This window comes from Tetrao urogallus (assembly GCF_951394365.1).
Source record: "Tetrao urogallus genome assembly, chromosome: 1".
In the NCBI taxonomy this organism is placed as follows: Eukaryota; Metazoa; Chordata; class Aves; order Galliformes; family Phasianidae; genus Tetrao; species Tetrao urogallus.
In genome coordinates, this window is record NC_136813.1 from 64504773 (window position 1) to 64529222 (window position 24450).

General features: G+C 36.9%; 1 protein-coding gene across 1 annotated transcript in view; it reads left to right on the forward strand.

Moving 5' to 3' along the window:
- Positions 1–24450, forward strand: part of GABRG3 (gamma-aminobutyric acid type A receptor subunit gamma3) — a gene marked incomplete at both ends in the record, with an annotated part of 295475 nt that overhangs the window by 162050 nt on the left and 108975 nt on the right. The gene's annotated exons all lie outside the window — the stretch shown is intronic.

Sequence of the window (24450 nt, forward strand, 5' to 3'; positions counted from 1 at the left end):
GCAGATATTCATTCCAGTCATTGCTAATTTAAGCTACAAAATCATGTGACATGTAAATGAGAAGACAAATGGCAGTTTTCTTGAGGAAGCCTGGGGACCAGCTCAGTTAGTCATGAACATCTGAGTTTATAGCAAGTAGCGTGGTAATGCATCTTTTCCATAATCTAAATTAAGAGGTGTAGATACTGTAAATCCCATTTCACTTTTGTTGCTTAGCATGTCCTTCAGTCCCACTATCGTACTGTATATAGCATTGGTATATTTTAAACTCAAGTAACGAACAAAACAAATACATTATTGAAATGGATGGAAAACAAAAGTCAAGTGAGTTTATCCTGAGATCTCATATTTCTGTCAGAGAAAGTTCTTTCCGTGCCAATTCATTTGAAAAAGTTCAAGAGCTCAAAGATACACCTGCACAGTTTTGTAATCCAAAGTTATACAATAGAAATGTTTTACAAACACTTTTTAAAGGGTCTCCAGTAAAGTTTTTTCCTTAGATAAACTCCAGGTTTCAGGATCTGTGTTCTCTGGAAATAAATGGAAATGTATTGTCTTTCTATTTAGAAAAAAAAGGAATTTTCTTTGCCATCTCTTAAACAGCAATAGAAGGCTAGCACTGCCTAGTGTCTTTATGATAAATACACTGCTTTGATAGAAGTGCATCAATTTCCTTTTATGAATAATATGCAAACAGTGCCCCTTAGTTAGCAGCTGGATCTGGATTTCACTGATCCAGGATGTATTCTTGTTCTTGTTTTTCCTCAGGAAAGCATTTACAGAAAATCTGGCAGTGTAAACATCATCCTTCCCCAAACCCATTATCACTGTTTTGCTGGTTTGTGTTCTGCACTGATAAGTGAGCCTGGGTAAAAATACACAGTTGTGTGCTTAGTTTGGATGTGTGGAATGCATACTCAACTGGGCAGGAGGCAAATACCTCCTGAATGAGCCTTCCTGCTAATAAATATTTGTCACTGATCTATGCATGCCCCAACTATGCCTAGTTACTGCATGAAGTTGCTCTTGCCTTGTGGCAAACTACTGCTGATTTGTTGCAGTACTGGCAGAGGAGTCCCATTCCAGAGATACTAATTAAATCTACCGCATAAAATTGATAGGTCCTGTGTTAGCAATATCCAAGGAAGGTGGACACTAATAGTGAAGGAAGCCACTTCAGACCTCCATTAATCGCTAGGCAGTGCTGAATGCTAGTAAGCTCTGCTTCATGCTTTTCATTTAAAGAGATGGAGTATCAGTGCCAACTTCAGAAGGCTTAACTCCTTGGCAGTTTCAAATTACATCCTGATTTGAAGAGATTCCTCCTACAGATCAGAGCCCTTCTACCCCTGAATATGTGTTGCCATCTAGGAGATGGAGATTACATGGGATCAAGCAGAATCTGAATGTGTCCCAGTTCGATGTGCATTCCTTAGTTTCTTGTCAGATGGAATAACATATGGAAGTATATAAAAATAGTAACTTATAGTTTTCTCAATCTTTTGGTCATGTTAATAACAAGAGTTTATTTTTTTAAGTTTATACTAAGTTTTGTTCCTTTCCTTGAATAAGTTTAGCACTACTATGGTTGTAGGACATCTCCAGTCTGAGCTTTTTTTTTCTTTCCCTAAATCTGTTGTATTTTCAGAGTTATGTACATTCATAGCAGTCTCAAGATACATGGTATGCAGTGGGGCTTATGAAGCGTATGACTGAGTGAGTGCCTGAATGATTTATTACTGCCTGCTCTGACAAGTTTCTGAGCAGAGAAGTTTATTATGGATTCCAAGACATATGTCCTTGGATGAGATAGAAATGGTGCATAGCACTCCTTTCCCCTACATCCCTTTTGTTCTTTCTCCTTCACACAGGCAAAGATTTGCAGCTTCCACAGTAGGTAAGCACAAAAAACGTTTTGGAAAATGTTTCCTGTGTGTCTACACAAACAAAAGCAAAAGTTAACATCTGATTTTTTTTTTACGTTTTATATGAATTTCCCTTGATGGTTCAGAAATGTGAAAAGCTAAACCCAGATTGTTTCTAGAGAATTTTCTTCTAGTGCCAAATAATTCACTTCTTAACCCTTACATTGCTCTGGGAACAGCTGGTATTCCTTGGGTGGGAATACAGAGCTCTACGTGGTCCATTTACCAGGATGAATAAGAAGAAAACAGCAGTTTATCAACAAGAGACCATCTCAGTGTGCTGAGAGGGCTTACCAAAACCTATCTACCCCCTTCCTATTGAAAATCTTGTGAAAGAGGGTGGTTTGGAACATACTTGCTATCCTACTCTGAAGTGATTTTTGGGTGTGTGTTTTTGGCTACAACTAAGAAACACCACCTTAGAAGGAACACCTCAGGGACAAGCAATAATAATTTGGAGCGCATCTCTGCAGTAACAGCTGACCTGACCAGCCAGTATTGCTCAAGAGCCATTCCTGGAACACTCCAATCTCTTTGCTTACAGTAATTAGAAAGTACTGAAATAGTCTGAAGACTTTCTGTCATTACAGTTTTGTACATTTCAGGTCAGACTATGAGATGAATAATCTGGCCTATTCAGATATATGTTAGGTGAGAATGTGTTATTGCAATCCTTATGTAGATGTGTGCAGCAGTGTTACGCAGAGCTACTGTGCAGCGTGACAGCTCTTTCACAGTCTGTGTGCTGGACTGATCTGAACAGCCACGTGACAGGCAGGTTTTATTAGTACAGAGATGCTGTGACATTGACATAAATGTCAATGTGTGGTATTAACGTGCGTCCTTGCAAATAGGAATTAAAAATCAATTATATGACTTGATACCAATGTAGCAAACATGGTACCATTGGCTCTAGGTGCTCCAGCTACTACTGCTTAAAAATGTTCCATCAGAGTGGTTCTCCATTCTGGTTAATTTATCTTTTTGAGCTGAGGGAGACTGCTGTGCTACTTTGGATACTCAACTACCTTGTTAAACTGTGTTGGTTATCTATATTCAGCACTGATTGTGCATTGTGTAAATAACCTAATTTTAGTGTTCTGCCAGAAAAGGTAGTTAATTAAGGTAAGTAGGATTCACGTGAACGTTAATAAGGGAGAAGAGTTGTTCTGTCTGAAGGACAAAGCGCAAGAATAAACGAATAAGACACAAGAAGCAAAATGCAGGCTGAAATGAGAATTGTAATTCATTGTGGAACTCCTGCCATAGGATAGCATAGATACTAAAATTTTATAAAGATTCAAAACTGTTTGGGCAAATCATTGGGAACACTGGTAGCTATTGAGCATAAAGAGTGTTAGCGTATTAGTGGCTTCTATTTTGTTGTTATTGTTGTTCTGAGGGAATTAGAGAATTTCAGATTAAATACCAGGCAGAAGAAAAGCTGAGGAGTTGATTGCAAAGCGGCCCACTGTCTATTCATTACCAACTCCAAGTTCACAAATGCCTCCCTGACTGTATGGTCAAGCTATTCAAAGGACATCTTTTCCGTTAGGGTTGCAATGCAGCTGGTGCATAGTTGGCATCTATGGTTTTGATTTATCAGCAATTTCTGGGACTGTTGGATTTTCTTGAACTTCTTCCTTTTACTAGGCCCATTGCAGAATATCATGAGCATATTTACACCTACATGTGCTCAACAATTGTTTGAGCTGGTAATTTTTCAGCCCAGCAACAAACCTTTGCCTCTTATCCCCATCCATGTGCTCAAGATTATCCTAGATTCTTGACAGCCCTTCAAGAATACAGAATATGAGAGCCATACCAGATGCAGTTATACTGAGCTGCATTGCAAGATGCAAGAATAGAAATAATCATACTGGGTTAGTTAATTGGGTTTTGTTGCTTTCTTTTTCTTGCTGCTGTTCTGATACCACTATTTGTTCTAAGAAGCACCTCTTATTTAGGCAGTAGAATTGGAACCATTGTAGCAAATTTTATCTTTTCCTAAGTGAGAAGATCCGCAGCTCCTAAGTTGACATTATTGAAGGATTGGGGCCAGGCAGAAAAATGTGGGCATCCCTGGAAGGCCATTTCTGCTATGAACACTTGAACATGCACACAAATGTTCATGAACAATCCAAATGTTTTCAGTTCAGTTGAAAATAAAGGGAAGCAAATTTGCCAGCTGCAGATGGGTTGCGTGCTCAGTCAGGGCCTTAAAGCCTTCAGTACCTTCAGTGTCCTGAAAGTTCAAGAATTTTTTTAAGTGACTTACAAAAGCATGTAAAATATTGCAGCAAAAAGGTAGGAAAATATGAAAAGTATTACAAAAAAATCTAACACGAAAAAAATGGTCCTTATTTTCTAAATATAAACATGGTTCAATCAAACGTTACCCCTTTGAACATGAAACCTCTTATGGATATGCAATTTAGATGATCAGGAAGTACTTTGAACCTCATGTTATTAATCTGCCAGAAGAACTGGCTGTCATCACCGCTTTTAATATGTTTCTTTATTATTCCTCCTAGCCTAGAAAATCAAATGCTGTTTTTGTGGTATAAGCTGTGCTTTGTTTCATCTCATGTATCATCAGTAGAATCATTAATACAGTCTGAAGGCAGAATTTTCTTCCTGATGAAGAACAGGCCAGAAGGAACACAGCTTAATGTTCACGTCTCAGGGGTAGTAGCATTAAAGATGCTGGGAAGGACTTGCGATGTGCAGAAGGAGCTTTAATCCAAATGTAAACTTCCCATCTGCGCTCTCTAAAATGGGCTAAACCAGGTTGTGGGGAATCAATGGAATTCTTGATTCAGGTTCTGTGACAAGCACATTTTAGCTGTTGCAGTTTTTTATCTTCTAGGACAACTCAGTACATTTCTTAAGGCATAATAGACATTAAACTAGAATTTTCTTGCTTTTTATGAGCCTATTTCCTAGTCAAGCCAAGACTCATAAAAGTTTGCATGATATTTGAATTGGAGGTTCTGCTAATTTGCATCTGATTACTCCAATTGGTTGTACTCTACGTCAATGAAATTGGCCAAATTATTCTTGTTATAAGTATATTCACTGTAAAGTTACACTTTCTAAATCTAATTTATGGTATATTCATGTCTAGTGTGTAGTGTGTATCATAAATATCAGTGATGCTAATCTTTCTTTTAGCTTTCTGTCTCACTGTATGAGGTACATCAGAGACACCTTTCTATTTACATTTACATCTGCATGCTTCTGACTCCAAATTTATACAAAACATTTTAGCACAAACGTATCGGACTTAAAACAATCTGATATTAACTCTGTATTTAGTCACCAATACACACAACTTCTACTTAACTGGAAAGGCAGTGCAACTTCCCTGAACTTGAGGGATGGCAATGCCTCATAGATGAGGGAGAGTTGGTGGCAAGTGGTAATTCATGTATATTGTCTCTTGCTCTTCTGGGATGCCCAGCTCTAAGTCACCTTTAAAAAAGGAAACTGCAAGTCCCAAAAATCCCAGTTGCAGTGTATCTTCCCAAAGCATCCAATCTTCTTTCTCTAATTTTTTTTATGAATAAGAAATAGTGGATTTTTTTTTTTTTTTTTGCTTGTTTTCATTGTTGGTCTTTTTTTTGTGTGTGTGTGTGTGTTTTGTTTGTTTTTATTTTAAATCAGTACTGAAGCAAGTTTATTAAAAAAAAAAAAAAAAAAAAAAAAAAACTGCCAATGAGCAATTTTTGCAAAATAGAGATAGCTGATTTATGTCATATTTACAGTGTCAGGAGAAAATAAGATAAAAAATCTGAAGCAAGGCCAGGTGGCTGTTTGCATGTCTGACAGCTGAATGCATCAACTGAGGCACTGGAGTCTCTGTCATGTGGGAGACATTATTAATTCCAATGATTTTTGTTATTATATTCATTATTTACTTGAAGCCAAAATCCTTTTAGGCATCTTTTTATGTGCCAGTGTGATCTTTCTTCCTTTCTGTTTCAGGAAAAATTTGATAGTGTGATACAAATGCACAAAACAAGTGATACAAATACTGTGATACAAATGCAGAAAAAGTTTCACAAGAATGAAGAAAATATGTTTCATCTGGAAATGTAATACAGCACCTATTACATTCTACATGTTTATATTATTGTTATTTACTTGTTTAGGATTGTGGTATGTAGTCTGAATGAATCTGATCTGTAGGGAGAGGCTGATCCACCATTTGTAAACTCTTAGCAACCCTACATTTGTAACTTTAGTCACAGAGAGATCACCTCTGTAATATATACAGCATCAGGAAACAGTCACACTCTCTTGCATCACATTTTTTACATAAGAAAGAATGACTGTTTTGGGCAGTTTGTAAGAAACAGTTGCATCACAGGACAATGAGAACAATGTGGGAACGTTCTGGAACAGCAGTCTGATCTGTCTCAGTTACAAAGTCATAACAATGCATTCTGTAAATAAAAAAAAATTCCTGTAAGCAAGATAGAATTCCCCCTTTGTGGGGGGTTTTATTTCAACATGAGGATGCAGACTGAATGGCTAGCGTGGATTTGCTTGTATAGGCAATATTCGGAAGTGGATCAACAGTGAAAAGAGCCCAAACTCCCAACAATGCTGTGCCTAGTTCCTTCTTGTTTGGGTTATGGACAAATTTTGATCATTAGTGTTTAACTTGTTCCTTGAAGAAACTTCCCAAGGCACCTTCCAAGACGCATGCACCTTTCTGTATGCACAGGTATTACCTTATATGCTTATTTGAAATCCTTTCATTCTGTAGTGTTAGACTTTTACGAATGCTGATACAGCCACATGTGGTGAAATATATTTTAAAAAATAAAACATGAAAATACAGATGAAGGTAACCCACCAAAAGGCAACTTAATAAAAACCCAAATCATACCTGTCTGCAACATTTCCCTTCTCCCCTCTCTTGCGCATTTCCGAAGGCAAGAGATGAGCTTAGAAGCACACCCAGAAAGCTGAAGTTATCTGGGGTCTCCACTAGAATGCACAGTGTATTTTTGAAGAAGTGAAAGAACATATAGCATAAATTTTCTATTTAATTATTGTAATGAATGGATTTTTTTTGTTAATTAGTTGCATTGTTATCTTCTGGGGGCACTTCAGGGTCCATACTGAAGGTCTTAGTGATGCATCCCCAAACAGTGAGAACTGTCTGCTTGAGTTCACTGGTATCTTAAGAGAAATAAAGAACTATCACAGAATTATTTCCAGTGGAAGCCATTTGGCACTTTGAGAGGCAAGAAGTACTGCACAAGTGTCAGGAGAAGGACAGATACCTAGCAAAATCATTGAGGAGGTGAGAAAGAACAAGGAGAGAATAGAATGGGCTCAGCCAGATAGCTTTCACCTACATCACTGTGGTTTAAAAAAAAGTGGGGACTATTGACTGTCTGATTAGATTCACTTAGCCAGAATCCAGTCAGTGGTTTTAGTTTTGCTAGGTTTGATGAACTAATGATAATGGGGTTATAGAGTCTATAGTGGATTCAATAAACAGGATGAAAACATCAAGTCCTCATTGCAGTAGTTCTTGTCGGTTGTTTACCTTTAACACAGCCTGGCCAAACAAAGCAGCCTGGAAATATCAAAGTATTAAAAACCCCTCCCTTTTCTTGTTTATTGCTTCTACTTCTTCAAAATTAACAGAAAAAGAAAAATCTATCACCAGGATCCACAGTGCTAAGAAAGAGGAGGAATTAATGCAATAGTGCAGCTTTGAAAGTGGTTTTGTTATTAGTGCTAGAGGACAAAATGGGAAATGTCATTTGTATCTGCTCCCATTAGAAGGATGCTGAGGTCTATCTGTCTGGATGCTATGAGGGGCAGGTCTGTTTCCTTAGAAAGTAATTAACTTTATGTAATGGGCATGCTACAGACCAGATAATAAAACTTCAGTCTTTTTTCGTAAGTTGGGTAATACACTGGAATTATGTTTCTTACCAAGAAAGGACTCTGCAGATGGGAAAACAATAAATAAGATTTAGATGGGAGGAGGAAGTAACACCACTTGAGACATCGCATTTAATGTTAACTTCATTTTAAAATATTTTTATGTTCTCCCATATGATTTAGATTTTTGATTGATTCTTCTAATTTTTCATGAAATGCTGTACTTTTGTATATCTAAGTGCAGAGATTACTTCTGTGTAATGGGAATTGTTATGATTTAATTTGTGAATTTGCCATGAATAGTATAAAATTATTATTTTTTCATACTGAGATTTGGCAGTTTTACCAGTAGTCTGTTATAGCTCAGGAACTGTTGACTTTCTCTACAAAACATTTGATCTAGTCATAAGAAAGAATGCGTATGGAGGCATATTGGTGGAACTAAAAGTTCCTGAGGCAACTGGCCAGATCAGAGAGTTTGCAGAAAGCACTGAAACTCCATTCCATTGTCTTCTACATTATTTTCTTGCCTAGGGAAACCAAGTATTTGTGGAGAAGGCTGGTTTGTTTGCAGGCATTTTTTAAGGTCTGATGGGAGTTAAGAAGTGTCTAGGGTGTGCATTTACATCTAGGAGCTCAGAAATTCTCCCAGCTCTAAGAGCTGCTATGTAACTGCAAACAGACTGTTTCTTTTCAACTTTTGTTTTTGTTGCACTTGCATCATTGTCTTTTGATGAGCACAGGTGATCTAGGTGAGCTGCAGCTCTTCCTACTCATTTCAGAGAGCATCAGTTCGGGAACATTCCAGTTAATGTCTGTTCTTTTCACTCTGGCAGCCTGATGGGACATTTCTGATTCTTTTCTATGGAAATATACCATCAGGAAAAAACCAAGAGCCTCATTAAAATAAACGTGATTATCAAAAAGTGGAATGAATTGAAATTCACAGTATTTAGGTGCCCTCATTAATATCTTTCTTTTTCCACTGTTAGCAATACAGGTTACTACAAAACTACATCAGAGCTGTTCTTCACCTTACACACCTTTCATACAAAGAAAAGTTGAGCAAAGTTTCTGCCTGAGTCCATTAGTTAAGGCATTTTACACCATGTCTCATGATACATTGAAGTCTTCTAAGTTCCCAATTAAGCGTATGACTTCACTGAAACAGAAGAAAATCATATATGTGTGAAAGTAGTCCTTGATTTGTGGATGAACATCTTATAAAAGAACATTCATCCTGATCTCGCTGTCTGCTTCAGCTTAGTCTTCAGTAAAAAGTAAGCAACATAAGAACAAGAACTTATAGAAAGAATCTCTTAATTTCTCTCACAGGTATGAATGAGAGAGGATGAGAAAACAGATGTGTGATAGCTTTCAATCTTTTCATTACTGGCAGGTACTCAGCTACTCTGCTTAGAATAAAATGGAATGTAGCAAAATAAGGAAAAAATCCTATTGCAAATCTTTCGGCACAGAAACTGACAGCACTTTAGCTTTTCTTAAGGTAATATAAAGTAAATATTCACTTGTGGACTTGAGACACTTAGATGTTCCTTCCTTTATATTAACTGATGTAACATTTGAAAGCACATTTCGTATAATGAAACCTTAAAAAAAAATCTGGGAATGCAGTCTTGATGGGTTGCCATGGTATAATCTGAATTCTTACTGCCATTTGAATTGATGAAGACTGAATGTCAGAGCTTAGCAGGAATTTTCATAGAAGAGTATGTTTTTTTTTCCTTTGGGAAAAAGTTGTTATTGTGAAATACAAACTTCTCTTTTTAAGGACACTATATTTTACCTTTTTGAATTATTTTAGGAACTCTCAGTCCTCAGCAGAAGGAAATATCTACTCTGTGACATCCTGAGGCACCCTAACACCTGAATGAGTGATGCTTAGTTTTGGATCTTTTCTGGAAAGAACAGTGGAAAGATTGTCAATTTACTTTTTAAATTTTGCTTGTAAGTGACCTGATCACATACTGGCTATTTTACATTTTTTCAATCATCTCTAATTCTGATTTTTTCACTGCAGGATGTTTTATGTAAAATATATATGTGTGATTTGTTTCAAAATATAAGAACTAAGGGTAATACAGTAGCTACTTCGCACTTACAGTGCTTCTTATGCATTGGTCTGAGATGAAACAGAAATCCCACCTCATTTAGGAAAAAAGAATGGGAACCATTTAGGGGCAAGTGGTCAGTGCCATCCACTTTTTGATTCAGTAAGCTTGACCTTTTCAAGTTAAAAAGAAAAGAAAGTAGCAAGAAATGCATGTATTGATTGACTTCAAGTGAAGCTGCTGGATCACATGAGCATGGAGAAGTTTGTCTGATAGCAGTGATTTTAAACATTAGATAACTTTGTGATCTGAATGGTGTATTTGTTCACAGCAGTTGTCTAAAAATCAACGTTACAATAAAACAACGTTACTTGCCTCTGGCAGCTGGAGAAGGCAGCCACAGACTCTTGGATAAAAGTGTTATGACTAAAAGGAAAAGGAGATACCCAACAATTTCATAGCATAGTTTTTACTTTATTTTTGTTCTCAGCACATTCCCCCAGCATCTGGACTTGAAATCTTTAAAGCTTTGCTTGTTCCAACCTATACAAAACTGCAGAAAGGAAGATAAAAGGCTGTTCCCAGCAACTTGCAAACCTTCAAGTTGTTTGAGGGATTTATACTGTGGTTTTACATTGATTTATGTGCAAAATACAGCAGTATCTATTATGTCAAGGCTCAGCAGAATTGGCAGCCAAAATCCTGGTCTGTGGCACTATCAGATTTAAGAAGTTAAGCAAGCTAAGACTATTCATTACTTTTTAGGAGTTTCAGAAGGAAAACTCAGGTGTTTCTGTGATTCAAATGACAGTTGCACGTTTATTTATAATCCTGTTCACTGTGATTCATTACACTCACAAATGTGTGTCTTCCTTAATGCATATACCTAAACAACACCGGATCTGAATTCAGTGTCAACCCTATCTTGAGCAGGAGATTGAACAAGAGACTTCCCAACATGTCCAACCTGTGATCCTTTATGATACATCTTTTTCATGTTCAGAACTAGATTTATTTTAAAATATTAAATCTTCTTTATAAAGCATTTTTTTTTTTCATATTCAAAGTTATAAATCTACATTTGTGAAAACCATCTTTCCCTGTCAAATTTTAAAGAGAACAATTTTCAGTGTTGGCTTTCTTAGGGAATCAAATAAGAGGGGGAAAAAAATTGCAAATTGTAAATTGTTGCAACTTGCTATAATCAGTTTTTCTGGATGATGGAGTGTGTGTCCTTTTAGATATGATAAGGTTGTTTCTGTATATTTTAACTGTGTGATGGTTATCACCACCAGCAATCACTGGTATATTATTTGTAAATGGCAAACTTTTGTTGATCAGAGACAGGGATTCTTCCATAGACTTAATATAATCAAATAATGTTAAAAGTCAAGCAGGTTATAGAATTTCTTTCAAATTTCCTAAGGCTCTATCCATTCTGTACAGATTCTTGGAATTGATTTTAACGTCCTGCTCATACTGTTCATTTTTCCATCCATTGTCTATTAGCATTCACACCTCAACAATATCCAACAACTGACACCAAATCCAGCAGCTGTTTCCTCTCTGCTCAAATTAGACACTAATTCAGATTTTTTTGCATGTGTTGGCTGTATGAGATATGTTTGAGCTCTTTTTTGGTGCCTAGCCAGTCCCCACAGAATCACTTTCCCACCTTTCATCACTTTGTACATCTTCTAGATGTCTCTACCTTCTACATTATTTTTCATTTTTTTTCTCCCATTTTTCCTTATTCCCTCCCCCCAGTTCTTTCTTTTTTTTTTTTTTTTACCCTTGTTCCTCTCCCTCTCTGCTTTTTTACCTCCATCTCATAACCTTTTACCCATTACTATTCTCTCTCTCCACTTTCCCAAACTTTCTGAGCACTCTTGCATTGACTGGCTTTGGCTAGAATTCCCATCGTCAGGGCTGGCAAGGAAAAATGTTGCTTCCAGTTTTTTCCTTCTTTGGCAAGGAACAGAAAGGCACTGAGAGTCTGAGATCCATCTGTATCATATGGGTTAACCTCAGAGAGTCTGCTGTTTAGAAGATCAGGATGGCCTCTACATAGGAGCAGCAAATCTCAAGTGACGCTTAACCGGGCAATTACAATAGGAGAGGGAATGAAAGAGCTGAAAAAAATCAGAAAGAAAAGTTTTAAGGACTTTGGAAACTTTTCATAACACAGATATTGACAGATGGGGAAATGAAAAACTATCATGTGTTTGAACAAACAAGTCCAGAAAATAGAAAACCCGGAGAAAAGCAGAAAGTAGTTATGAATGAATTTCTGGATAAGAATTTCACAGTAACAAGAAGCCTGGAATTGGGAAGTATGGAGAGAAAGTAGAAAGAAGATTCAAACAAAAACAAAGGAAATAAAAGGAGAAATGAAATGTATAATTACATTACTGTTCAGGGATTAAACATAAACAGAAAAAGCATCTATCACAGAATTCATATTTTGTTTAAACTTTTTTCTAAATTCTATTTCATAAGAAACAGTTCAAAACAGTTACTGAAACAAACTGACAAGCTTTTGCAGTTCAGTAAAAAACCTCAGCACTTATCTTCCCTGTTATTTTCTTATCATATACTTTTGACTTTTTTTTCTTCATTTTCATTGGAATTTGGAGAGGAAGTCTAAAATACACTAAAAGCATTCTCCTGGTATTACTTAGATAAAGAAGACAGAGGACATCAGAAATTTATCAGTGACGCTTTTACACCTATACGATTTCTGGACAATGGTGATAACTGAATGTAAGACAGAAATATTGTTCAGATAGACATACACTTCTCAGTGATTATCAAGACAAAACCTTTTGAAATTCTAGAAAGAACTCATAATACAGATGACAAAATACAAGAATGACTGTATTTCCAAATCAGTTGTATCATTTTCCTCTTAAAGTATTTGTTTAATCCATTAAGTGCCATTATTTGCAAGGTGTTTTTTTTTGTTTTTTTTTGTTTTTTTTTTCCAAGAAGCATTCTCTCCTTAAAGTATGACTTTCATTTCCAGCCCTGGTGGATCTTAAGGCAGTCAATATCATACTTACAGCAATTTTGCAACAGTCAAACTTGGTACAGTTGCAAGAACAAATTTATACCATAGCTGCATCATTGAGTCCATAGGATATACTGCAGTCATATTTGTGCAGTAACATATGAAATGAGTATTGCTGATATGTCGCAATCAAGTTGTTCTTACAAATTCTTGTATTTAATTTTAGTGTAAAGAGAGACATTTATTTTGTGTGTAAAACTAGAAATTGAACAGTCATTGTGACTTTCCACACATAGACATTAAATTTTTCAAGTGATGTGAGATATGTTTTGACATAGACCAGAGTTTGGTATCACTTTTTGAGTCTTTTCTTTTTTTCTACTTTCTTAGATGTTTTCTGTTCTTTTACTACTGTGAATGGCATGTAGTGTTAAAAGTGCACAGATCTATTTAAAAACACTGAGCAGAAATCTAACAAAATGCATATGAATGAATTGAGCTTTTATATATGTTATTATCTGCATTTTTATTTTTACTAAAACTACATGAGCATTAACCTCAGGTACATTTAGTGTTAATGAAGACTTTATATTCTCAGAGTTTGTGCTGAAGTAAATAAACACCTGATGTCTTTGCTGGTGTTATAACACATCAGTGTTTTAGCTTGGGCAGCTGTGTTGCACTCTGATAGTGTAAAACATCTACAAGTATCTGTTAACACCCTGATGCCAGCAACACTTCAGACTATTGGCTTGGAGGAGGTAAGACTTACATATCATAGTATGTTGCAAACCAACCCCAAATTCTGGGATGACGTAGAGATGGATCTGAGGAAGGTTAGAGCTGTGGATATCATTTTAGTGGTATGGCATAGGAAATCTAAAGGTCTTTGAATGCCAAGCTGCTTGATTCATTAATATATGCAGGAGTGTCACCAAATACCTAGTGCTCATAATGCTCAATGCTGTAGACACTGACTGATTATTTTGTTGTGCATTGCCAACACCAAATGCAATTAAGTTAACCAGAGTGCTCAAATTATCAGATGAGAGGGGACATTCCAGAGGATTTCTGTTCTCAGTAAGTCTTATTTTCAGTTATCTGCAACTGTGAGACTTGGAAATTTCATTTTAAATACTAGCCTAGAAATGTGTACATTTTTGTTGTTTACAGGAGTCTTTAATTAGAATAGCAGATGTACCAAGCAAATGTATATATAGCATGTAACTGGATAGTAAAGATAAAGGACAGGACTTCTTACATCATTGACTTTGGTATTTTAATTTCCTTAGTATATTGAGTTTTCTTTTATTAGGAAAGGGATGTTGCAATTTAGTCAGAAGAAAAACATCTCACACAATTAATGTTTCTGTGTTGTCCCAGTCTAGGACTCCCCTCATTTTCTCTTCTTTCCACATGATATCTAAACTATCAAGTCATTCCCATGTATGTATGTTGCTCCGAAAATAATGCCTCTTATTTATTCCCATGGAAACTACAACAGATACAAAGAACACAAGAACACTGCTTGATAGAGCGAATCCTGGACTACAAAACACTATGTTTCAACACAGTCACCACCATTAGATACATTCACCAATGATGAACAAGTGCCTGCATGCCACACTTGTAAAAATCTGCACCAGCAGAGGTGACTCCCTGATTCACAGCTGCTCCAACAGCACCATTGCTAGGAAAATATTGCCCACTGATGGATTGTCCATCTTCCATCAGTACAAACATGGAAATAAGAAGGCTCCAAATCCAAATTGTATGGTAGGTGTGTAGGAAATTCCAGACAAGATTGGCAATGCACTCCATAGTCTTCAAACTGGTGTGGGCCTGACATTAGCATGCTGCAAAGGAAAGGTTGTCTTCTTCTCTTGTCTGACTCAGGAAGTTCAAGCCTTCAGGCTAGTCAACATCTCTACATAGAAGTCAGAGTTGATGGTTTGTCTAGATTCCATGAAATTCAGAAGGATCACCCCTTTCCTATCCCAAAAGACTTTGCCGATCACTTTATCCTCTGAGGGCTACATCTTAAACTTTTTCTTCAGTGGGGAATTCATATGTCCATGGACTGCCATTTTGACTCTAGGTCATTGTGATGACACCACGTCTCGTTACAGGTAATGAATGATGCAATCCAGGAAATTGTATCCTTGAGCCTTGTACCGGTTCAATAGTTCCTGACAAACTTGCATATGATGTTCTTTCTGTTCCTGTGTGAACATTTGTGGGGACCCATTTTGTGCAAACTTTGTGGTATTGAAACATCACCACCATCGTTTCTAATACATTGAAGATGATGTTCAGTACTATACAGTCTCCTGGTCTTAATACGCAGATTCTCACAAATGAGCTGATCAAGATGCTCTTCATTTCATTGTGTGACAGCATGGCTGCCCAGAATGTGTCTTGTCTTTTGTGTCACTGTCACTACTGCTGAAACATATTACCCACTGCTTCACTGTGCTCACATCCACTGACTGGTCTCCATCAGCATTCAGAAAGTGTCAATGGATGCCATTTTTCCACAAGGAGGAATTCAGTGACACATCTTTGCTTCATATACACTTCCATATCAGACACAGTTCTGTTAGACTGCCCTTCTGCAGCCATCTGTCACACAAAAACAAAATGCAGTGTAATATCATCAGGAAGGTTCAAACTCTACTGCTGTACCATCAACATCTGATCATCAACATCAGCCTCTGATATCATGGGCCAACATAAACAAGTAGGAGGCATTACTTTCAGAGCAGCCTTTTATAACTGTGTAACTTCATATGAATTACTGGCCTATTCATTAAAGAACTATCATGGGCTTGGCTGGGATATAGCTTGTTTTTTTTGGTAGAGGCTTATATGGTACTATAGTTTTGGTTTTTGATGAAGGTGGTGGTGATAACAGACCAATGTTGTAGTTGTCGTAAAGCAGTGCTTGCACAGGGTCAAGCACTTTTCCACTTCTTATACTGCTCTGCCAGTAGGAAATAAGATTGTGCAGGCAGTTGAAGGGGACACAAATCAGCTGACCTAGACTGACCAAAAAGATATCCCATATCATATGGTGTCAGATCAGCAGTAAAACCTGTGAGAAAGAAGGAGGAATGGGGGACATTTGGAATAACGACATTTGTCTTCTCAAGAAACCATTATGTGTGATGGACCCTGCTGTTCTGGGAGTAGCTGAACAGCTGCCTGCTAGTGGGAAGTAGCAAATGTATTCCTTGTTCTGCTTTCATTTGCTTTGCTTGTGTCAGCAGCTCTTTTGCTTTACCTGGTAAATTGTGTTTATCTCAACCCATGAGATACTTTTGCCATTCTGATTCCTTCTCCCATCTCACCTGGGGAGTAACTGTCTGATGCTGAGCTCCCTGCTCAAGTTAAACCACAATGGGAACAACATTTATAAACTTGCTATTAAACATTTGAAGGCTGGTGGTGGCTTGAAATAAATGTGGGGTCCTGACTGTAGATCAAACTATTTGTGAATTGCTAAGGTAGAATAATTTAAGTACCAGAATAAATACCTTCTGAGAGTAAAACTAACGATCTTGGTCACTGTAATTTTATTGGGATTACAGGGACAGGATGAAGCATCTTGCATGAGTGTAGCTCTGCAATGGATAGATACAGGTCTTTCAGGAAAGAATCTAGGAAGGTGAGAAGGAGAGGTTGTACTTCATATATAGGAAAAGATTAAAACGTATTAAAATCTGCTTGGAATGAGAGAGTTAAAGACAGTGAGGTTGAAGTGGCTGTTAGAATCCTAAGAGAAGTGGGCAAGACAAATCACTACTCTGGCATTTAGGAAAGCAGATTTCAACTTCTACATAGAACTGCTTGGCATGATCCCATGAGAGGCTGTCGTGGATGTCAAATGGGCTTAAGGAAGTTTAGTGACCCCCAAGGATAGCCTCTGCGGAGGTCGTCAGTCAGTATACCCCTAGAATGGAAGTGGGCTCAGAGGAGATGAGTGATGAGCTCAGGTTAGGATGTAAGGAATGAGAACCAATTATCTCAGAGAAAGGTGAAGTTATATTGACATAAAGAGGATTAGAGAATGACCTTTGTTTTGTATGCATGGCTGTACAACTGGGTCAGCGGGATGTAGTTTTGTAAACAGCCTTCCTAAAGATAATTAGTGGAGAACAATGTTTTTTGGAGTTACCAGACCAGTTCAGGGGGTGGAGAAGTACGTATGTGACTCAGCTCAACATAAACACTGAACAACTAACAAAATGTACTTTTAATAAAGAAAAGGGCATGAGCTGATTTTAACCCATTCATTCTTTCTTGGTGGCTGGGGAAGCTCAGGACCATTATGAGCATAGACAGACTGATAACAGGAATCACAGTTGCATACTGACTTAACTGTATATTGCATCTGCTATCTTGTGTTTGCATTGTCATTTCAGTACATTCTTGTAGTAATCCTAATAATAAAAAGCCTGCATAAAATCAAAAAGAAATAAGTAAATTTGATATTAAGTGTTAAACCTTCATCATATGTAGTATCAAAAAGAATCTTATCAGAGATAGTGGACTCTTAATAAGTGCAAAAGAACAATCTCCAGGAAGTCAAAAAAATGGGGCAGAAAGCCATTATGTATGAACAGGAAACTCCCAACTGAGAAAAAATGCAAAAAAAATTTTAAAAAGGTACCTGAAAGGAGTATAGAGGTACTGCTGAAGAATGCAGAAATTGAGTAAGGAAAGCCAAAGAGCAAATAAACATGAAATGAGGAAATGATACAACAGTGATAGGAGAAGTTTCTACAAGTACACTGGTAGCAAAATAAAGGCTAAGAAAAATGTGAGTCTCCTGCTCAACAGGGCAATGTTACCTAGTGATAAAAGGATGTTGAAAGAATTGAGGTACTCAGTGCATTTTTTTCCACATTTGTTGCTAGTAAGGACTGTTCCCAGATCCCCAGGACTATTGGTAGAGTCTGAACTGTGAAAGATAGCACTAGAAAGCACTTACACTTGCTGGACATATATAATTCTTTGAGAAGGTGGAGTGAGGAGGACTTAATTGCAGCCTTCCAGTACTTAAAGGAAGCTTACAAACAAGAGACAGAGGCCAACTTTTCACATGATCAGATAGGACAAGGGGGAATGGTTTTAAACTAAAAGAGAAGACGTTTATGTTTGATGTTAGGAAGAAGTTCTTTACTCAGAAGGTGGTGAAACATTAGAGCAGACTGCCCAGAAAAGCTGTGGTGCCCCATCCCTGGAGGCACTCAAGACCAGATTGATGGGGTCCTGAGCAGCCTGAGCTGGTGGGAGGCAACCCTGCCCATGGAAAGGAATTGGAACCTGGTGGTCTTTAAGGTCCCTTCCAACCCAATCCATTTTATGATTCTATGATCAAAAGAGCTGAGGGAGCTTGCCAATATAACTGCAAAGAAACTTTATGTCACCTTTTAAAGATATGATAATTAACTGATGATTGTTAAAAGGCAACATCATGCATATTTTCAAGAAGAATAATCCACATAACTATAGGCCATTAAGCATAGCCTCAGTCTCTTGGAAGGTTGCAGATTCTCCTTGAAGAAGTTTCAAGCTCAGGAAGGACAAGGTGATTGGCCGTATTCAGCATGGATTTATCAAGGGCAAACCACACCTGACTGAACTGATAGATTTCTGCTGCAATGAGATGATTGGCTTTATGGGTAAGGAGAGAATATTGGATGTTGTATGAAACCTTGGCATGGTCTCCCATAGTATTCTTGTAGCCAAACTAGTGGAATTTGGATTGGATAAAAAAAATTGAAGTAAATTAGTTAGAATATTATCTGGACTGCCAGCTCAACTGATCAGTTGTACAAAACTGATTTTCAGTTACCAGTGACAATCCTTGAGAATCAGTATTGCTTTCTTTATTTATACTTTATTAATAATCTGGAAGCTAGAACAGCATGACCTCTCAGCAAGCCTGAGGTCATCCTCAAGCTGGTGTTCCTCATTCCAAACTGGTGGGACTAAGAGGAGTGGATAGCAGTACACAGAGGAACCTTAGACAATTTAGAGAAATTGAATGACAGAAACCTTATGAGGTTTAATACAGAGAAATACACATTTTTGTATCTGGTATGTACTAACCCCTTGTGACAGGGGATTACCATCTGCAGGTTGACTAACTAAAAAGCAGCCTTATAGTAAAGTACCTAGGTGTTCTAGGGTGCTATCTGCAGAGGAGGAACAGCTCTGTAAAAATGCCATTTCTCAGTGAGAACACAGAGATGAAATAATTTACAAAACATAGTGGGGAGAGGAAGAACGTAGGTCTCAAATTTATCTTCTTCTAAGGAAGAATTTATTAATAAACTAAAATCAAGCAATGATATTGAAAGTGCCAGCATATGAATGAAATGTTTGACAAGTGATACCAGTGAAACAGGAAGGAGTGGAGAATGCAATATTTTATTCTTTTTTAAGTGGCAAAAGTAAGTGTAAATAAGTGTCCAGATTTATGTTCATTTGCAAATCAAATACTCTTCATGAAAGCACTCTATATTCAAAAGAAGATTTGAATTCCAGAAATTACTTCTTGATTTCTCTTTGGCTAGCTTGAATAAAGTACATCAAAAGTTGTGTGGTCTGTATTGAAATTAGATTCCCTATATCTATTCAACAAATTCATTCAACTATGCAGTTTTCATCAGTTGCGTTATCTTCCACTTCATTAACCAAACAAGAGTAAAGGAGCAAGTAGGAAAGTATATCTTTAAAAGTTCTTTTGTGATTTCTACAGCAAAAAAAATATTTTTTCACAATTTCAGTGATAGTACCTAAAGAAACATTGAGGAAAATACCTCATGGTTAGCAGATATACTGGTGTGTCACTCCAATTATTGGAGGAGATGGTTTAACAAATGTAAACCTGGAGAGAGTCTACGGTAGCGGAAGAGGCCAAATGCTGTCCAGTTGATTTGTTATAAATTCTTAGCAGCTAAGAATGTGGGGAAGATAGGGAAGTTAGAGATAGTAATGAGAGAAATCCTAGCAAAAGCTTTATAAAATGGGGATAATTACCACCAGGGATCCAGCAGTGTTTCTTTGGTCCATAGAGGGGTCAACAAGTAGGTCAGTGAAGTCTTGTTGACCATCATGGCTGCAGTTCGGTGGAGGGGGGTACCTGTTCTACCTCGAAACTCTTCAGGTTTTTATCCTCTTCACAGTGTTGTTTTGGTTACCAGAGCAGCAGTTGGTTGTCAGGGGCACTTCAGTTTGGTTCGTCAGGTCTTGCTTTACTTGTCAGGGGTACTTATGTTTTGTTCATCAGTGGCAACAGCACGTCCATAGCACATGCCCCTCCTGTTGGGTAATGGTCAGTTGATCAAGCGATTGTCATACAGTGGGCACACTGAAAGCATGGTGGTCCTCTCCTCTGAGACAACCTCCATAAGTCAGCTGGAATGCCCAAAAAGGGCAAAAGCCAAAAAGGGTTTACTGTGGTTGCCCTACAGCATATGTTTCTCTTACTGCTGTGATCATGGTAGCTATTAATTCCAAAAGCTTGCTGAGCATGTTTTATCTTGGATGGGTGCCGCTGAACGAGCCTTGAGACAAAAATTATTCCAGCTTCTCACAAATGGAGATTGTCAATATATAAAAAAGTTTTTGCTTTGAGTTTAATATAGATTTTGTATAATGTATTTTTTACCCTCTTTTCTAAAAAGAGCATTCCATGATGGCATACAACACAGATAATTATCAAGTAGATAAAAAGAATTTTAGGAAACAAAACCCAAGAAAAACTTGACAAAAATTTGATGTCTCTGGAAAAGTAAGGTGGAAATTTCTCCCCAGTTCTGTCAGTGGGGACATACTTTTGCTGTCACAGCCTTATTATTTACTCATTAGGACCACAGCAACACCTATTTTTTCCTCTTTCTCATTTTGCATTTGTCCTTCGTAATGCATTTCTCACCCTCTTTGATTATTAATGTTGCTTTTCTACTTTTCCTTTTTACTTTCTGAGTTACCCCATGGTCAGTTTCACATTGTAAGATATTGCCTTCAGGCTGCTGCCTAGATGTTGTTTTGCTATGCCACCTCTGGTCTTTTTCCCTCCATGAAACCCTCTGTATACAAAATCAAAGTCAGCATAGGAAACAAATTTGGATTCATTGTCTCGTTGGTCTCCATAGTAATTGCCACCTGTTACCATGGAGGGAAGCATCTATTGCCTTCCTACTGAATATGGTGTCACACACTGAATATAGTATCAGAACTTTTCTGTGATAAGGCACACACTGGAGACTTAAGACTGTCTATTTGTGTGATAAATACAGGCTTACAGTGCTACTTGTCTTTCTATAACAAAATTCTTAGGTATCTTGCACAGGTTCTTGCCATAGACTGTAGTTATTTGTCACTGTTTTGTTTTGTTTTGTTTTGTTTTTCCCAGAGCATTTTTCAAAACATTGTGTGCCTGAGTTAATTTTAGAAAGAGATCTCAGAAATTCCTAATGTACTGTTCTTGCCTCTGTCAGTGTTTCAGACAAATAACAGTAAAGGTTATTTAATCTTCTCTAAGCCAAAAGTCAACATATCACAAAACAGATGGCCAGGTAATACAAGTCACTCAAACACTGTATTGCCTAATGTAATCCTTGACTTCTGGCATATGTCACTACTCAGTATCACTTTCTGTCACTCGTCTCCTTTCTTGAGTGGTGGAAAAAATATTTTTAGTATGATTTTTTTTAGTTATGTTTTCTCTATTTGCCTTAATGAAGAACCCTAAGTTAGAACTAATGACAGGTACAGTCTTTGATGTAGCCTCTCTTCACTCAAACGGGATGACATAGGGAACAGTTCTTGGCATGTATATGCTCCCATTGGTAGAGCACTCTTCTGAATAGCAATTAGAGGCAAATCTCTTAAATATATATATATATATAGGCTGGAGGACACAAAACAGAACAAGAGTTGTGTATTCATGTGTGCTCAGGAAGTTTCTTTTCCTTCCTTAAACAAACCTAAAGGAAGTAAGTCAGAAGTTTCACAGGACCAAGATAATCTTCCTAAGCACACACCTGGAATTCCACCTTTGTTATATTTATCTCTAAAGAATTGCCATTTTCCATGAATATTTTCTATGAAATACATTATTTAATGTACAAAATGAATGCTTACCGTGTTAAAAAAATAAAACTGTTAGTTTCTTTGACTTTTAGAAGGAACTACAATCTGGACAAATGCCATTAAGCTAGTGTTCAATGTCAGTGTTTCAGTTACCCTTCAATTCTTAGAGTCAACAAGCCCATAGTGAAATGGATGGCTGCTCTGAAGGGGACTTGCTAAGATTAATCAGCCAGTTGATCAACTGAATTGGCCTGATATTTATAAGGACTCAATGCGTCTACACCATTCTTAACATAGAAACTTTTTAGGATTTTAGAGTAGTTTCAATCCATGGGTATCTGTAGTTTCTGAACTCCAAGGGCAATCACAATTCATTGCACTGGCTGAGGATTTAGAAGAGGAAAATTCTATTTTGATCAGAGTCACTGAATCACAGAATGGTTGCAGCTGGAAGGAACTCCTGGAGGTCATCTTCTCTGGTCCACCCTGCTCAAAAAGACTTATTGGACTTAGTACATCTGAAGTATCAATCTGTAATTTTCACATTCACTGTATTTACAAAATCTTGGAGTACCAATATGCTTCTTGGCTTCTTGCAGTTTTTTGAGAAAGTTAACTTTACCATTAACTGATAAGCAGCATACATGGGATGGCCCTAACTTGAGTGAAATCACCCTTGCTGTGGTGAGAAAAAAAGCAGGATGAAGAAATCTCTGTTTTCTCCTGGCAGAATCATCAGACAGATCAGTAACAGAAATCTGCTTTCCTTTCTTCTTCATGGATGTAGATTTTTTTTCACTGAGTGTACACTTACAATTTATATTTGTTTAATATATGTTACATTGCTATATATTACATATTTGCATAAAATATGCACACGTGTACTGACTTGTGATCTTTTTATGTGCCTTAAAATTGTTAAAATGAGCTTCTCGGAAAGAAGGCATATCTGTTCTTCACCAATAATGTTGAATTTTGTTTGTGCCTCTGCCACTTTGAACACTGAAACTAGCCTTCTCTGGTTTAAGTTTTGTTGCTTTCTCTATTCATGTGTCACCATCTATGACAACAGTACTAAATTTTGCAAATATTTTAGAGAAATTCTCACCTAAAATGCTAGAATGTGGAAATTTCCAAAGGTATTAATTTTCTTTCTTTTTTTTTTTTTTTTTTGTAAGATCTTATTTTAGTAAGCAAATCTTCGAACTAGTTTTACTTAATTTGCTTTTAGCAGGCACATAGCTGTCATTTTATTTTGTTTAATGGGAGACAGTAATTGAAAGACTTGAGCAGTAGAACTTTGTGCTCATGTTTTGTGTAAAACATATGTGGTAGACTAAGCTAACTTTAGAGATTACTTTGTCCTCACCTGCTGTAAAGGTGTTGCTTTTAGAAGATCACCTTCCCCACACACACCTGAAAGTATGAAGTAGCTGTCTTTCTCTTCAGAAAGCTGTGAGGAGTGAAAGGTAATATTTATTTGGCTACATCTAGCTGTGATTTGGTGATAACCACTTGTGACAAAGAGGGACAAGTCAGTCTAAGTCTCATAAACCTCATTTTATGGCAGTTTGTAGGCAGATAAACTAAAATAAGGCAGCCTTACTTTAATAAGGCTATAAGAGTATCAGGAAACTGTACATCTAGGTGAGTAATAGAAAAAACTTTCCCTATAAAATAGCACTTTTTATTAAAAAAACAATGACAAGAACCAATGTATGTAGATTGTATTAGAGGTATTTGACCAGTATTCAACTGTTAATTAATAAAACTATCTCAAAAAATTCTGTTTTTTCTTTTTTTCTATTAAAATTAAATAAGGATTCCAGTTACATATTTGTTAGATATCAGCTAGCTGATTGCAGCCTTAAAATGCTTGTATCCTGGACACGGAGGGTAGGATAACTCTCTAAAACCAGGTGAAATTTATATTAAAAATGTATTTTTAAAATATGGTGGTGGCCAAAGGATGTTCTTAAGCTATGCAGTGTCACCCTATGCAGCACTGATCTATTAAGATTTCAGCATGGGGAGAAATCAGAAAAATTTTGGTCTTGCTGTGTTCTAATTAAAATAAAGTGAATTTATCAGGTAATGAACATGCTTCTACTTTACTTAACGTACAGAAAATTATATACTATCAGGGTTTTTTTCTCCTGTGGCTTTGCTTATTTTCTGAAGTCTATATTTTACAGATTTAGCAACTTAAATAACAGGGTTCTTTTAAATTATTTTTAACCTTTCCTTAGTCTCTCACTGCATCATCCTCCCTTTCTATCAGTGAGACGTAAGATTTTCTATATTCTGCATTCATAGAAGGACTGGAGAATTCCTGACCTTCTTAAACAAGATGAAAAAAGCTTTGGAGCAAGCATGGCTGTTAAAACTTTCTTCTGCTCAGTTTGACTGTTGAATTTTCTGGAGT